Source organism: Anomaloglossus baeobatrachus, chromosome 4 (assembly GCF_048569485.1).
Source record: "Anomaloglossus baeobatrachus isolate aAnoBae1 chromosome 4, aAnoBae1.hap1, whole genome shotgun sequence".
Lineage (NCBI taxonomy): Eukaryota > Metazoa > Chordata > Amphibia > Anura > Aromobatidae > Anomaloglossus > Anomaloglossus baeobatrachus.
Window position 1 is genome coordinate 497,451,745 of NC_134356.1, and position 15,554 is coordinate 497,467,298.

A 15,554-nucleotide genomic window follows, 5' to 3' on the forward strand; every position below is an offset into this window, starting at 1 on the left:
ACCCGGCACGGAATGCAAGTACCTGTGCAAAGAGGCTTTTCGCACTAAGTGTGGGAGCATGCGCTGTATCCCGAAATGAAGACTTAGCCTCAGGAATGGCACAGTCAGGCTGAGCATACTCACTAGGCAAAACACTGTAGTTAGGCTGCAGCTGGGGTCAATCGGCACATGCATGCGCACTAGCTGCCTCTCCACACTTAGACGTGGAGGAAAAATTGCTCTTCGGGTGTGGACTTGGAGATGCTGTCTATGAACAGAAGGAAAAGCTAAAGGAAGCCTCACTTTCTATCCCTCCGAATGATCAAATGCAGCAAGGAATTCCCTGAGTTTGCTATAAAATTAGCATAGCAAAATGTGCATGAGGGTGTCATGCAGAGGTGCTGCACATAGATTTGCACCAGTGGGGCACTAATGGAGTACAACAGCCACTTCTTGTATGCCACTAAATGGCAGCATTTTTTGCTATCATTATAGCTTATTAAAAACAGAGCAGGAGGGTGTCATGCAGAGGTGTTACACATAGATTTGCACCAGTGGGGCACTAATGGAGTACAACAGCCACTTCTTGTATGCCACTAAGTTTACTCAATTTTTGGTATTATAATGTATTAGTAACAATGAGTTCGAGTGTGCAATGCAGCCAGACGTGCTGCAAATATCTTTGCACTTGTGGGACAATACAGAAGTCCAACAGCCACGTTTAGGATGCCACTAAGTTCACTCAGTGTTTGCTAGTATAATGGCTTAGTAACAATGAGTTTGAGTGTGCAATGCAGGCAAACGTGCTGCAAATATCTTTGCACTAGTGGGACAATATAGAAGTCCAACAGCCACGTTTAGGATGCCACTAAGTTCACTCAGTGTTTGCTAGTATAATGGCTTAGTAACAATGAGTTTGAGTGTGCAAAGGGCAGGAGGGTACAGTGCCAGGGTTGTGGGTCTCTGGGTAGAGGAAAGGAAGCCTGCCTTTCTATCCCTCCTAATGGGGAAATGCAGCGAGGAAATCCCTGACCTTAGCTACACAGACGCTGTCATCTTGTGTAGCTGTTAAACTCTGTTTTCACGGACCTGTCACCTATGGCTCTGACCCTGGCGGTATTAGCCCTTAAAAGGACTGATAGAAAGTGCTATCCCTATGCTGTACAGCGCTGTGTATAGAGCGTACACAGCGGTACCGGAGCTAGGCGCTGCGCCAGCGGTGACTGACACCAAGGACGCAGAAGGTAGATAATGGCGTGCTGGAGGAAAATGTCCGTTTTTATAATGCAGGGACATGTGACATGGACATCCTATCACACATGCCGTTGCTTCTCTGGCTAAAAGTCCACTTAGCTGTGTGTGTGTCTGGGATTGGCTGACATGCTGGCCCGCCCCACTACACGCGCGCGCTTAGGGAAGGAAGACAAGGGAAAAAAAAAAAATGGCAATCGCCATTATCCATACAGCAGTGATCTGAATGCGCTGTTCCCGCACATTATACACTGAAATTTCATAATAGTGTGAGTCACAGAGTGACTTACACTATTACAGCGGAAAGCCAGCTAGGAGTTAGCTGGTCTTTTTGCTGCTAGAACCGTTCTCGAACGTATCTAGAACTATCGAGCTTTAGCAAAAAGCTCGAGTTTTAGTTCTATCTAGAACAGCCCCCAAAATCACTCGAGCCGCGAACTGGAGAACCTCGAACCACGAACCGCGCTCAATTCTAATGTGCGTGTCTGCGTTTTTATTTGGCCCACTGAGACTCTTTTGCCTGGGACCCATGAAAACCTAGATCCAGCCAGCCTTGCTAATGACTAGAGATGAGCGAACCGGTCCCGGTTCGGCTCGAGGCGGTTCGCCGAACGGGGGGTCTGGCTCGAGTTCGGCTCGTCGAACGTTCGACGAACCGAACTCGAGCCCATAGGAAACAATGGCAGGCAATCACAAACACAGTAAAACACCTAGAAAACACCCTGAAAGGTGTCCAAAAGGTGACAAACAACTCACAACATAACACAAACACATGGGAAAGTGACAAGGACATATACTCATGTGAAAACAAAACAGCTGGACAAGGAAAAAGAGGGAGACACACAGATATATGAGTATATGCAAAGAAACATCGATTCCATTATTGTGCAACTTGAGCCCTGCTCATTTTAGGCTTCCAATCTGGATAAATTGCCTGAGCTCGCCACGTACGCCTTGAGGATCTTGTCGTGTCCTGCAGCCAGCGTTCTCTCGGAACCTGTCTTCAGTGCTGCTGGGGGTCTGCTGGCAGATAAGCACACGTGTCTGTCCACTGACAATGTGGACCTGGCTCTCAGAGGACTTTTCTTCCCCTGGGTCAGCCAGGGGACGGGAAAGGCACGCGTATTTTTGAGAGTGCTTCATGCAAAGCATCTTTTTCTTTGTCAAAAGGGGGGCTCAACCGATGCCGGTCAAGTGGGGTGTGTGTGGCCCAGTTAGTGGCAACGAGGGAGACTGTGGTTGGAGTCCCCTCGCTGTGTCTCTAAAAGAACCAAGATGAACAAGTCATGGCTCTCAGAGGACTTTTCTTCCCCTGGGTCAGCCAGGGGACGGGAAAGGCACGCGTATTTTTGAGAGTGCTTCATGCAAAGCATCTTTTTCTTTTTCAAAAGGGGGCTCAACCGATGCCAGTCAAGTGGGGTGTGTGTGGCCCAGTTAGTGGCAACGAGGGAGACTGTGGTTGGAGTCCCCTCGCTGTGTCTCTAAAAGAACCAAGATGAACAAGTCATGGCTCTCAGAGGACTTTTCTTCCCCTGGGTCAGCCAGGGGACGGGAAAGGCACGCGTATTTTTGAGAGTGCTTCATGCAAAGCATCTTTTTCTTTTTCAAAAGGGGGCTCAACCGATGCCAGTCAAGTGGGGTGTGTGTGGCCCAGTTAGTGGCAACGAGGGAGACTGTGGTTGGAGTCCCCTCGCTGTGTCTCTAAAAGAACCAAGATGAACAAGTCATGGCTCTCAGAGGACTTTTCTTCCCCTGGGTCAGCCAGGGGACGGGAAAGGCACGCGTATTTTTGAGAGTGCTTCATGCAAAGCATCTTTTTCTTTTTCAAAAGGGGGCTCAACCGATGCCAGTCAAGTGGGGTGTGTGTGGCCCAGTTAGTGGCAACGAGGGAGACTGTGGTTGGAGTCCCCTCGCTGTGTCTCTAAAAGAACCAAGATGAACAAGTCATGGCTCTCAGAGGACTTTTCTTCCCCTGGGTCAGCCAGGGGACGGGAAAGGCACGCGTATTTTTGAGAGTGCTTCATGCAAAGCATCTTTTTCTTTTTCAAAAGGGGGCTCAACCGATGCCAGTCAAGTGGGGTGTGTGTGGCCCAGTTAGTGGCAACGAGGGAGACTGTGGTTGGAGTCCCCTCGCTGTGTCTCTAAAAGAACCAAGATGAACAAGTCATGGCTCTCAGAGGACTTTTCTTCCCCTGGGTCAGCCAGGGGACGGGAAAGGCACGCGTATTTTTGAGAGTGCTTCATGCAAAGCATCTTTTTCTTTGTCAAAAGGGGGGGTCAACCGATGCCAGTCAAGTGGGGTGTGTGTGGCCCAGTTAGTGGCAACGAGGGAGACTGTGGTTGGAGTCCCCTCGCTGTGTCTCTAAAAGAACCAAGATGAACAAGTCATGGCTCTCAGAGGACTTTTCTTCCCCTGGGTCAGCCAGGGGACGGGAAAGGCACGCGTATTTTTGAGAGTGCTTCATGCAAAGCATCTTTTTCTTTGTCAAAAGGGGGGGTCAACCGATGCCAGTCAAGTGGGGTGTGTGTGGCCCAGTTAGTGGCAACGAGGGAGACTGTGGTTGGAGTCCCCTCGCTGTGTCTCTAAAAGAACCAAGATGAACAAGTCATGGCTCTCAGAGGACTTTTCTTCCCCTGGGTCAGCCAGGGGACGGGAAAGGCACGCGTATTTTTGAGAGTGCTTCATGCAAAGCATCTTTTTCTTTTTCAAAAGGGGGCTCAACCGATGCCAGTCAAGTGGGGTGTGTGTGGCCCAGTTAGTGGCAACGAGGGAGACTGTGGTTGGAGTCCCCTCGCTGTGTCTCTAAAAGAACCAAGATGAACAAGTCATGGCTCTCAGAGGACTTTTCTTCCCCTGGGTCAGCCAGGGGACGGGAAAGGCACGCGTATTTTTGAGAGTGCTTCATGCAAAGCATCTTTTTCTTTTTCAAAAGGGGGCTCAACCGATGCCAGTCAAGTGGGGTGTGTGTGGCCCAGTTAGTGGCAACGAGGGAGACTGTGGTTGGAGTCCCCTCGCTGTGTCTCTAAAAGAACCAAGATGAACAAGTCATGGCTCTCAGAGGACTTTTCTTCCCCTGGGTCAGCCAGGGGACGGGAAAGGCACGCGTATTTTTGAGAGTGCTTCATGCAAAGCATCTTTTTCTTTTTCAAAAGGGGGCTCAACCGATGCCAGTCAAGTGGGGTGTGTGTGGCCCAGTTAGTGGCAACGAGGGAGACTGTGGTTGGAGTCCCCTCGCTGTGTCTCTAAAAGAACCAAGATGAACAAGTCATGGCTCTCAGAGGACTTTTCTTCCCCTGGGTCAGCCAGGGGACGGGAAAGGCACGCGTATTTTTGAGAGTGCTTCATGCAAAGCATCTTTTTCTTTTTCAAAAGGGGGCTCAACCGATGCCAGTCAAGTGGGGTGTGTGTGGCCCAGTTAGTGGCAACGAGGGAGACTGTGGTTGGAGTCCCCTCGCTGTGTTTTACATGCTTTTAGAAGGGCATGAAATGGCTTGGAGGTTGACTTTCATCATATGCAAACTGTTGGCTACCAAAATGCTGCCTTTCCAACAACTGTGGTTATAGGCAATGAGGAACATACTGATGAAGATGAGACGCAGATACCCGATTGGGATGACAACTTAAATATTCGGTCAGGGCAAGAAGAAACTCGGTCTGAGGGGTAGGGGAGTGCAAACACAACAATTGATGATTAAGTTCTAGATCACACCTACTGTCAACCCACAGTCAGACACTCGAGGAGGTCAACAGAGGCGGTGGAGGAGGATGCAACCGACGTCGAAGTAACCTGGCGCCTTCCTGGACACAGTCGGAGCACTGGTAGCACGTCTACAACTGCATCCTCAGCCACCACTCTGCCTCTGAGCATTATTCGGGGTGGATCAACAGGTCGCATGGCCTCTAAGCCTTGCCTAGCCAGGTCCTTTTTTGACATAGAAAAAGATCGCCCAAATTATGTGATCTGTAAAATTTGTCATGGTTCTCTTAGTAGAGGTCAAAACCTCAGCAGTTTGACAACTTCTTCCATGAATCGTCACATGAATAAATATCATATGGCCCGATGGGAAGCTCACCGTGCTGCAATGCGGCCTAGCGGAGCGAACCATCCACCGCCTGCCCCTTCCAGTGCATCCGCGCGCTCGTCATCTTCTAGGACTGTGGGGACAGCTGTCACACCTGTTTTTCCACCCACAACTTCCACCACTGTAACCGCAACAGGCAGTTTGCTTGGTAGGTCGTCAGTTGGTTTGGAAGGGGAAACAAGTGAGTGTGTACAGCTCTCTCAGACATCGATAGCACCAACTTTGGATGAAGGCAACATCATGTCTCCGCCTGCACTTTCCTCACAAAGCTGCATTTTTCCAGGGACACCCGACTCAACACCGTCTACACACAGCAGCCAGATCTCTGTCCCTCAGATGTGGTCAAATAAAAGGCCACTTCCTGCGACCCATGACAAAGCGAAGAGGTTGACTCTATCCCTCTGTAAGCTGTTGACTACAGAAATGCTGCCTTTCCGCCTAGTGGACACACAGGATTTTAGAGACCTTATGTCTGTCGCTGTGCCCCAGTACCAGATGCCTAGTCGCCACTACTTCTCTAAGAAAGGTGTGCCCGCGCTACACCAGCATGTCGCACACAACATCACCGCTTCCTTGAGAAACTCTGTGTGTGAACGGGTGCATTTCACCACCGATACTTGGACCAGTAAGCATGGACAGGGACGTTACATGTCGCTGACTGGCCACTGGGTAACTATGGTGATAGATGGTGAAGGGTCTGCTGCACAAGTCTTGCCGTCCCCACGACTTGTGTGTCAATCCTCTGTCTGTCCAAGTTCCGCCACTGCTTCTGCATCCTCCACCTCATCTGGGTCCTCCACCTCCGCCCCAAGCCTGCCTGGTCAGGCCACCAGCGTTCTCACTGCGCAGAAGGAATCACGCACCCCTCATTACTATGCTGGTAGCAGAGCGCAACGGCATCAGGCGGTCTTTAGCTTGACATGTCTTTGAAATAGGAGTCACACAGCGACTGAGTTGTGGGCAGCTCTGGAGACTGATTTTGATAAATGGTTGTCTCCACTCAACCTGCAGCCTGGTAAGGCCGTGTGCGACAATGCTGCAAACCTGGGTGCGGCCCTTCGCCTGGGCAAGGTGACACACGTGCCTTGTATGGCTCACGTGTTTAACCTTGTTGTCCAGCAATTTTTAACACACTATCCCGGCCTAGATGGCCTTCTGACCAGGGCACGGAAACTGTCTGCAGTGCTCACTTCCGCCGTTCAACCGCCGCACCTGAGCGACTTGCATCGCTCCAGAAGTCTTTCGGCCTGCCGGTTCATCGCCTGAAATGCGATGTGGCGACACGCTGGAATTCAACTCTCCACATGTTACAGCGACTGTGGCAGCACCGGCGAGCCCTGGTGCAATACGTCATGATGTATAGCCTGGGCCAACGAGATGCAGAAGTGGGGCAGATCACCCTGATGGAGTGATCTCAGATCAAGGACCTATGCACCCTTCTGCACAGTTTCGACATGGCGACGAATATGTTTAGCGCTGACAATGCCATTATCAGCATGACGATTACAGTCATTTACATGCTGGAGCACACGCTAAACACTATTCGTAGTCAGGGGGTGGGACAACAGGAAGGGGAGGAACTACAGGAGGATTCATATGCGCAAGACACAACAACATCACCAAGGTCCAGACGTTCATCATCACCAACGCGGCAGGCATGGGACCATGGGGGACAGGGATCAACAAGGGCGCATGGTAGCAGGTGAGATGTTGAGGAAGGTGCAGGAGGACATGAAGATATGGAGGACGAACTGTCCATGGACATGGAAGACTCAGCAGATGAGGGGGACCTTGGTCAAATTTCAGTTGAAAGAGGTTGGGGGGAGATGACAGAGGAAGAAAGAACGGTTAGCACCTCTATGCCACAAACACAGCGTGGACTTGGTGCGCATGGCTGCGCAAGACACATGAGTGCCTTCTTGTTGCACTACCTCCAACATGACCCTCGTATTGTCAAAATTAGAAGTGATGATGACTACTGGCTTGCCACACTATTAGATCCCCGGGACAAGTCCAAATTTTGTGACATAATTCCACCCATAGAAAGGGACGCACGTATGCAGGAGTATCAGCAGAAGCTGTTACTCGATCTTAGCTCGGCTTTTCCACCAAACAACCGTGCAGGTGAAGGGAGTGATTCTCCCAGTTGTAACTTGACAAACATGGGACGGCCTCGTCATCTTCAACAGTCTACCCGTACCAGTAGGACCGTATCTGGTGCTGGTAACAGCAATTTTATGGAATCTTTTCATAATTTTTTTAGACCCTCCTTTGCAAGGCCCCCAGAGACAACAAGTCTGACACATAGTCAACGGATGGAGAGGATGATACAGGAGTATCTCCAAATGAACATCGATGCAATGACTTTGCAAATGGAGCCTTGCTCCTTTTGTGCTTCAAATCTAGAAAAATGTCAAGAGCTCTCCAGTTACGCCTCGAAGATTTTGTCGTGTCCAGCTGCCAGCGTTGTCTCTGAACGTGTCTTCAGTGCTGCTGGGTGTGTGCTGACAGATAAGCGCACGCGTCTGTCCAGTGACAATGTGGACAGACTGACGTTCATCAAAATGAACAAGTCATGGATCCAGAAGGAATTTACTACCCCTGTGTCATCCTGGGGAGAGTAAATGCTTGTGGATTTGGAATGTGCTTGATGCAAATCAAAACATCCTGTTTGCAACTAGGGCACAAGTGCTGCCACTGATAAGGTGTCTGTGTGGGGCCCAATTTTTGGAAAAAAAGGGAGACTCCGCTTGGAGTAACCCTTGCTTGCTGTGTTTTTTAAAAATGATACAAGATGAACAGATCTGAAGGCAAGATGAAGCCAACATCATGTCTCCGCCTGCACTTTTCTCACAAACCTGCATTTTTCCAGGGACACCCTACTCAACACCGTCTACAGACAGCAGCCAGATCTCTGTCCCTCAGATGTGGTCAAATAAAAGGCCACTTACTGCGACCCATGACAAAGCTAAGTGGTTGACTCTATCCCTCTGTAAGCTGTTGGCTACCGAAATGCTGCCTTTACGCGTAGTGGACACACAGGATTTTACAGACCTTATGTCTGTCGCTGTGCCCCAGTACCAGATGCCCAATCACCACTGCTTCTCCAAGAAAAGCATGCCCGCGCTACACCGGCATGTCGCACACAACATCACCACTTCCTTGAGAAAATCTGTGTGCGACAGGGTGCATTTCAACACAGATACTTGGACCAGTAAGCATAGACAGGGTCATTACATGTCACTGACTGGGCACTGGCAAACTATGGTGAGAGATGGAGAAGGGTCTGCTGTACAAGTCTTGCCGTCCCCACGAGTTGTTTCAATCCTTGTTCTGTATGTAGAAGTTAATACACTGCTTCTGCCTCTTCAACCTCGTGTGGGTCCTCTACCTTTGCGCAAACCCTGTGTGGTCAGGCCACCCTTCCTTGCAACTGCGCACAAGGACTACCACACACCTCCTTACTATGCTGGCAGCAGAGCTCAATGCCATCAGGCGGTCAAAGTTTTACTTTGAAATGTATGGGAAATGTGAGTCACACCGCTATTACAGAGAATAGTAGTCAGGCAGGGTCAAAACATTAATTGAGGAACAGGAACAGAATGGGACGGCCAGGACTTAATCAGAAAACAAGCAGAGGTGAAATGCGTATCGGCCAACAAGGTACATAAACAGCAAGCAGGAAAAGTAGTCAGGTAACAAGCACACAAAATCATAAAACTGAACTGGGGGTAAAATTAACCAGAGGTTCATAGCTATGTCTGGCAGTGGTCTGCAGACAGGATGGGCATAAAAAAGGGTGTGGTGTCTTCCCATTGGTTGTAGCTGAATGATGGTATTTCATCTGTGAGATACCCACCAGCTACATTCAGCCAGAGATTCTGCATCTGTCAAGGTAATGCAGCCCAGTGGGTGAGCATAACCTGCGTCCACCTGCGCCGCTGGCATCGACTACTCTCCCATCATCAGCACTATTCATGAAAGGAACACGTTGTCACCTGGCGACCGGAGTACAAATTGACGGAGCGGACTCCGTTGGTGACTTAACAGCCGTGTGCGGCAATGATGCAAACCTGGCTGCGGGCCATCCTCAGGGCAATGTGACACACGTGCCTTTTATGGCTCACGTGTTGATCCGAATTCTCCAGCAATTTTTAAAACACCATCACGGCCTACATGGCCTTGTGCAGCGGGCACGCTCGCTATGTGCTCACTTCCATCGTGCGCACACAGCAGCTCAACAACTTTCATCACTCCGGAAGTCTTAGGGTCTGGCAGTTAAACGCCGGAAATGCGATGTTCCGACACGCAGGAATTGGAATCTGCACATGTTGCAGCGTGTGTGGCAGCACCGCAGAGCCCTGCTGAAATACGGTAAGACATATAGCCTGGGATAAGTTGATCCAGAGGTGGTGCAGATCACGCTGCTGGAGTGGTGTCAGATCAAGGACCTATGCACCCTGCTACACAGTTTTGAAATGTCGACGAAGATGTTTAGCACTGGCAATGTCATTCTCAGCGTGACAATTCTGGTCATCTACATGATGGAGCACACTGTAATTATTATTCGGAGTCAGGTGTTGGGACAAGAGGAAGGGGAGGAAGTACAGGAGGAGTCATATGCGGAAGGGATAACAAGATCTACGAGGTCCAGATGGTCAGCGGCACCTATGCGGCAGTCATGGTGAGGGAGAGGGATTAACAAGGGCGCATAGTATCAGCAAAAAGTGTTGATGAAAGTGCAGGAGCCCATGAAGAAATGGAGGACGAACTGGCGATGGGCATGGAAGACTCAGCAGATGAGTGAGAGCTTGCTCACATTTCGGTTGTGCGAGGTTGTGGGTAGAGGGCAGAGGAAGGATGCACGATTCTCACCTCTCTGCCACCAACACACCAAGGACTTGGTCCTCCTGGATGCACAAGACACATGAGCGCCTTCTTGCTGCACTACCTACATGACCCTCGGATTGTATGAATTTGAAGTAATCCTGAATACTGGGTTGCCACACTGTTAGATCCCCGGTACAAGACAAAATTTGGCGAACTAATTCCTGCCATAGAAATAGACGCACGTATACAGGAGTATCTGCAGAATGTGGTACGCAATCTTAGATCTACTTTTCCACTAAACACCAGAGCTGCACAGAGTGAATCTCAACACTTTGTCATGGATAGGAGGAAATGGTCTTTTACTTGTCCACATCGGAGGGACCGAGGGATGGCTGCTGTGCTGAGATGGCGTTGAGTACGGTGTCCCTGCACAGTTGCACTTTTGGTCATATCCCAAAATGAGTTGAAAAAGGACAGATGCTGTTGGAAAGGGGAACAGGTGTGTTGGAAAGGGGAAAAAAATTTTGGTCCGTGGATTTGGTGGTTAAACAACTGTAACATTTGCTGAAGAAACAACATCTGTTACAGTGGGACTGGCAGATTTGGATAAAGTGGTATATAATCTGTGACCGCTATATAACAAAAATTAATAAGAAAAGAAAGAGAAAGGTATATATCACCTTCAGCAGTCAGTGTCCACCGTGCTCCCAGTTGGAAAAGGAGAGGTTGGCAACTTGAAGGTTTGGTGGAGGATACAGAGCTGTGTGGCTATGAAACTAATAGTAGCCTGAACCGAGTTAGACGCCATTCGGATCTGGAGACTGTGAGCCCTGTTAGCGTCACAGGGTCCACATGCCCACCCAGCCCAGGAACTCCCTGTTAACAACACAGGGGCCATTGAGTACGCTGACCGTGTGCGTAGGGGCCACACCTGTGGACAGCAGGCGCATCAGCAGCAGCAGGCCTGTTAATGCCACTGGGCTGCACAAGCAGGACTGTTAGGACAGGAGCTGGTCTTAACCGTTCTGCGTTACCAACTGTGGTGGTGGCCTGCATCCACCACCCTATCCCTGCCTACCTCTGGCCTAAAGCCGCAATGGGTTCAACACATGGAGGTGTGCTCTTTCGGAGCATAATAGAAGACTGCGCACCTCCTTGTTGGCTCCAGCCCCTTTTATAACCTGGGTCCGCCCCAAACCAGGGTGAACCACAATGCACCTCCTGGAGACAAAAGCAGAGTGACACGTCATGAGTGGCATAACTAGCGTCCTATTTGGAAACGCAACTTCAATGATGACCTCATGGCTGCCATGACCCAAACACCTCACCAGTCATCGTCTGACCATCAATAATGCGGTGACAAGTCATAGGTGTGGGCCTCTGCAAGCCATTTGGGAGGACACCTGATGCCCTGTGGTCTATATGGGACCCCCACATCAGGGCCAGGGCCAAAGAGTTCATTACCGGACCTAGTCTCTGATGCAGGAAGTGCCTGAGCATGCTCAGTAGCATGAAATACAGTCTCTGAAAAAAGACTATCAGCTTTAGCATGGTGTCTAGGCACAAAACAGGACTTAGACCCGGCACAGAATGCAAGCACCTGTGCAAAGAGGCTTTTCACACTTAGTGTGGGAGCATGCGCTGTATCCCGAAATGAAGACTTAGCGTCAGGAATGGCACAGTCAGGCTGAGCATACTCACTAGGCGAAACACTGTAATTATGCTGCAGCTGGGGTACATCGGCACACGCATGCGCACTAGCTGCCTCTCCACACTTAGACGTGGAGGGGAAATTTGTCTTGGAGATGCTGTCTATGAACAGAAGGAAAAGCTAAAGGAAGCCTGACTTTCTATCCCTCCGAATTATGAAATGCAGCAATGAATTCCATGAGTTTGCTATAACATTAGCGTAGCTAAATGTGCATGAGGGTGTGATGTAGAGGTGCTAGAAATAGCTTGTCACCAGTGGGGCACTAATGGAATACAACAGCCAGTTCTATGATGCCACAAAATGGCAGTATTTTGTGCTATCATTATAGCTTATTAAAAACAGAGCACGAGGTTGTCATGCAGAGGTGCTGCACATAGATTTGCAGTAGTGTGAATAGACAAAAGTACAATAGCCACGTTTAGGATACAACTAGGTACAGTGAGTGTTTGCTAGTATAATGGCTGAGTTTAAAAAAGTTTGAGTGTGCAATGCAGGCAGACGTGCTGCAAATAACGTTCCAATACTGTGAATAGACAAAAGTACAATAGCCACGTTTAGGATACAACTAGGTACACTGAGTGTTTGCTACTATAAATGGCTGAGTTTAAAAAAGTTTGAGTGTGCAATGCAGGCAGACGTGCTGCAAATAACGTTCCAATACTGTGAATTGACAAAAGTACAATAGCCACGTTTAGGATACAACTAGGTACAGTGAGTGTTTGCTAGTATAATGGCTGAGTTTAAAAAAGTTAGAGTGTGCAATGCAGGCAGACGTGCTGCAAATAACGTTCCAATACTGTGAATTGACAAAAGTACAATAGCCACGTTTAGGATACAACTTGGTACAGTGAGTGTTTGCTAGTATAATGACTGAGTTTAAAAAAGTTAGAGTGTGCAATGCAGGCAGACGTGCTGCAAATAACGTTCCAATACTGTGAATTGACAAAAGTCCAATAGCCACGTTTAGGATACAACTAGGTACAGTGAGTGTTTGCTAGTATAATGGCTGAGTTTAAAAAAGTTTGAGTGTGCAATGCAGGCAGACGTGCTGCAAATAACGTTCCAATACTGTGAATAGACAAAAGTACAATAGCCACGTTTAGGATACAACTAGGTACACTGAGTGTTTGCTACTATAAATGGCTGAGTTTAAAAAAGTTTGAGTGTGCAATGCAGGCAGACGTGCTGCAAATAACGTTCCAATACTGTGAATTGACAAAAGTACAATAGCCACGTTTAGGATACAACTAGGTACAGTGAGTGTTTGCTAGTATAATGGCTGAGTTTAAAAAAGTTAGAGTGTGCAATGCAGGCAGACGTGCTGCAAATAACGTTCCAATACTGTGAATAGACAAAAGTACAATAGCCACGTTTAGGATACAACTAGGTACACTGAGTGTTTGCTACTATAAATGGCTGAGTTTAAAAAAGTTTGAGTGTGCAATGCAGGCAGACGTGCTGCAAATAACGTTCCAATACTGTGAATTGACAAAAGTACAATAGCCACGTTTAGGATACAACTAGGTACACTGAGTGTTTGCTAGTATAATGGCTGAGTTTAAAAAAGTTAGAGTGTGCAATGCAGGCAGACGTGCTGCAAATATCGTTCCAATACTGTGAATAGACAAAAGTACAATAGCCACGTTTAGGATACAACTAGGTACACTGAGTGTTTGCTACTATAAATGGCTGAGTTTAAAAAAGTTTGAGTGTGCAATGCAGGCAGACGTGCTGCAAATAACGTTCCAATACTGTGAATTGACAAAAGTACAATAGCCACGTTTAGGATACAACTAGGTACACTGAGTGTTTGCTACTATAAATGGCTGAGTTTAAAAAAGTTAGAGTGTGCAATGCAGGCAGACGTGCTGCAAATATCGTTCCAATACTGTGAATAGACAAAAGTACAATAGCCACGTTTAGGATACAACTAGGTACACTGAGTGTTTGCTAGTATAATGGCTTAGTAACAATGAGTTGTAGTGTGCAATGCAGGCAGACGTGCTCTGCAAATGTCTTTGCACTAGTGGGACTATAGCAAAGTCCAATAGCCACGTATAGGATGCCACTAGGTACACTGAGTGTTTGCTAGTATAATGGCTTGGTTAGAATGAGTTGTAGTGTGCAATGCAGGCAGATGTGCTCTGCTAATGTCTTTGCACTAGTGGGACTATAGCAAAGTCCAATAGCCACGTATAGGATGCCACTAGGTACACTGAGTGTTTGCTAGTATAATGGCTTAGTTAAAATGAGTTTGAGTGTGCAATGCAGGCAGACGCGCTATGCAAATGTCTTTGCACTAGTGGGACTATAGCAAAGTCCAATAGCCACGTATAGGATGCCACTAGGTACACTGAGTGTTTGCTAGTATAATGGCTTGGTTAGAATGAGTTGTAGTGTGCAATGCAGGCAGATGTGCTCTGCTAATGTCTTTGCACTAGTGGGACTATAGCAAAGTCCAATAGCCACGTATAGGATGCCACTAGGTACACTGAGTGTTTGCTAGTATAATGGCTTAGTTAAAATGAGTTTGAGTGTGCAATGCCGGCAGACGCGCTATGCAAATGTCTTTGCACTAGTGGGACTATAGCAAAGTCCAATAGCCACGTATAGGATGCCACTAGGTACACTGAGTGTTTGCTAGTATAATGGCTGAGTTTAAAAAAGTTAGAGTGTGCAATGCAGGCAGACGTGCTGCAAATATCGTTCCAATACTGTGAATAGACAAAAGTACAATAGCCACGTTTAGGATACAACTAGGTACACTGAGTGTTTGCTACTATAAATGGCTGAGTTTAAAAAAGTTTGAGTGTGCAATGCAGGCAGACGTGCTGCAAATAACGTTCCAATACTGTGAATTGACAAAAGTACAATAGCCACGTTTAGGATACAACTAGGTACACTGAGTGTTTGCTAGTATAATGGCTGAGTTTAAAAAAGTTAGAGTGTGCAATGCAGGCAGACGTGCTGCAAATATCGTTCCAATACTGTGAATAGACAAAAGTACAATAGCCACGTTTAGGATACAACTAGGTACACTGAGTGTTTGCTACTATAAATGGCTGAGTTTAAAAAAGTTTGAGTGTGCAATGCAGGCAGACGTGCTGCAAATAACGTTCCAATACTGTGAATTGACAAAAGTACAATAGCCACGTTTAGGATACAACTAGGTACACTGAGTGTTTGCTACTATAAATGGCTGAGTTTAAAAAAGTTAGAGTGTGCAATGCAGGCAGACGTGCTGCAAATATCGTTCCAATACTGTGAATAGACAAAAGTACAATAGCCACGTTTAGGATACAACTAGGTACACTGAGTGTTTGCTAGTATAATGGCTTAGTAACAATGAGTTGTAGTGTGCAATGCAGGCAGACGTGCTCTGCAAATGTCTTTGCACTAGTGGGACTATAGCAAAGTCCAATAGCCACGTATAGGATGCCACTAGGTACACTGAGTGTTTGCTAGTATAATGGCTTGGTTAGAATGAGTTGTAGTGTGCAATGCAGGCAGATGTGCTCTGCTAATGTCTTTGCACTAGTGGGACTATAGCAAAGTCCAATAGCCACGTATAGGATGCCACTAGGTACACTGAGTGTTTGCTAGTATAATGGCTTAGTTAAAATGAGTTTGAGTGTGCAATGCAGGCAGACGCGCTATGCAAATGTCTTTGCACTAGTGGGACTATAGCAAAGTCCAATAG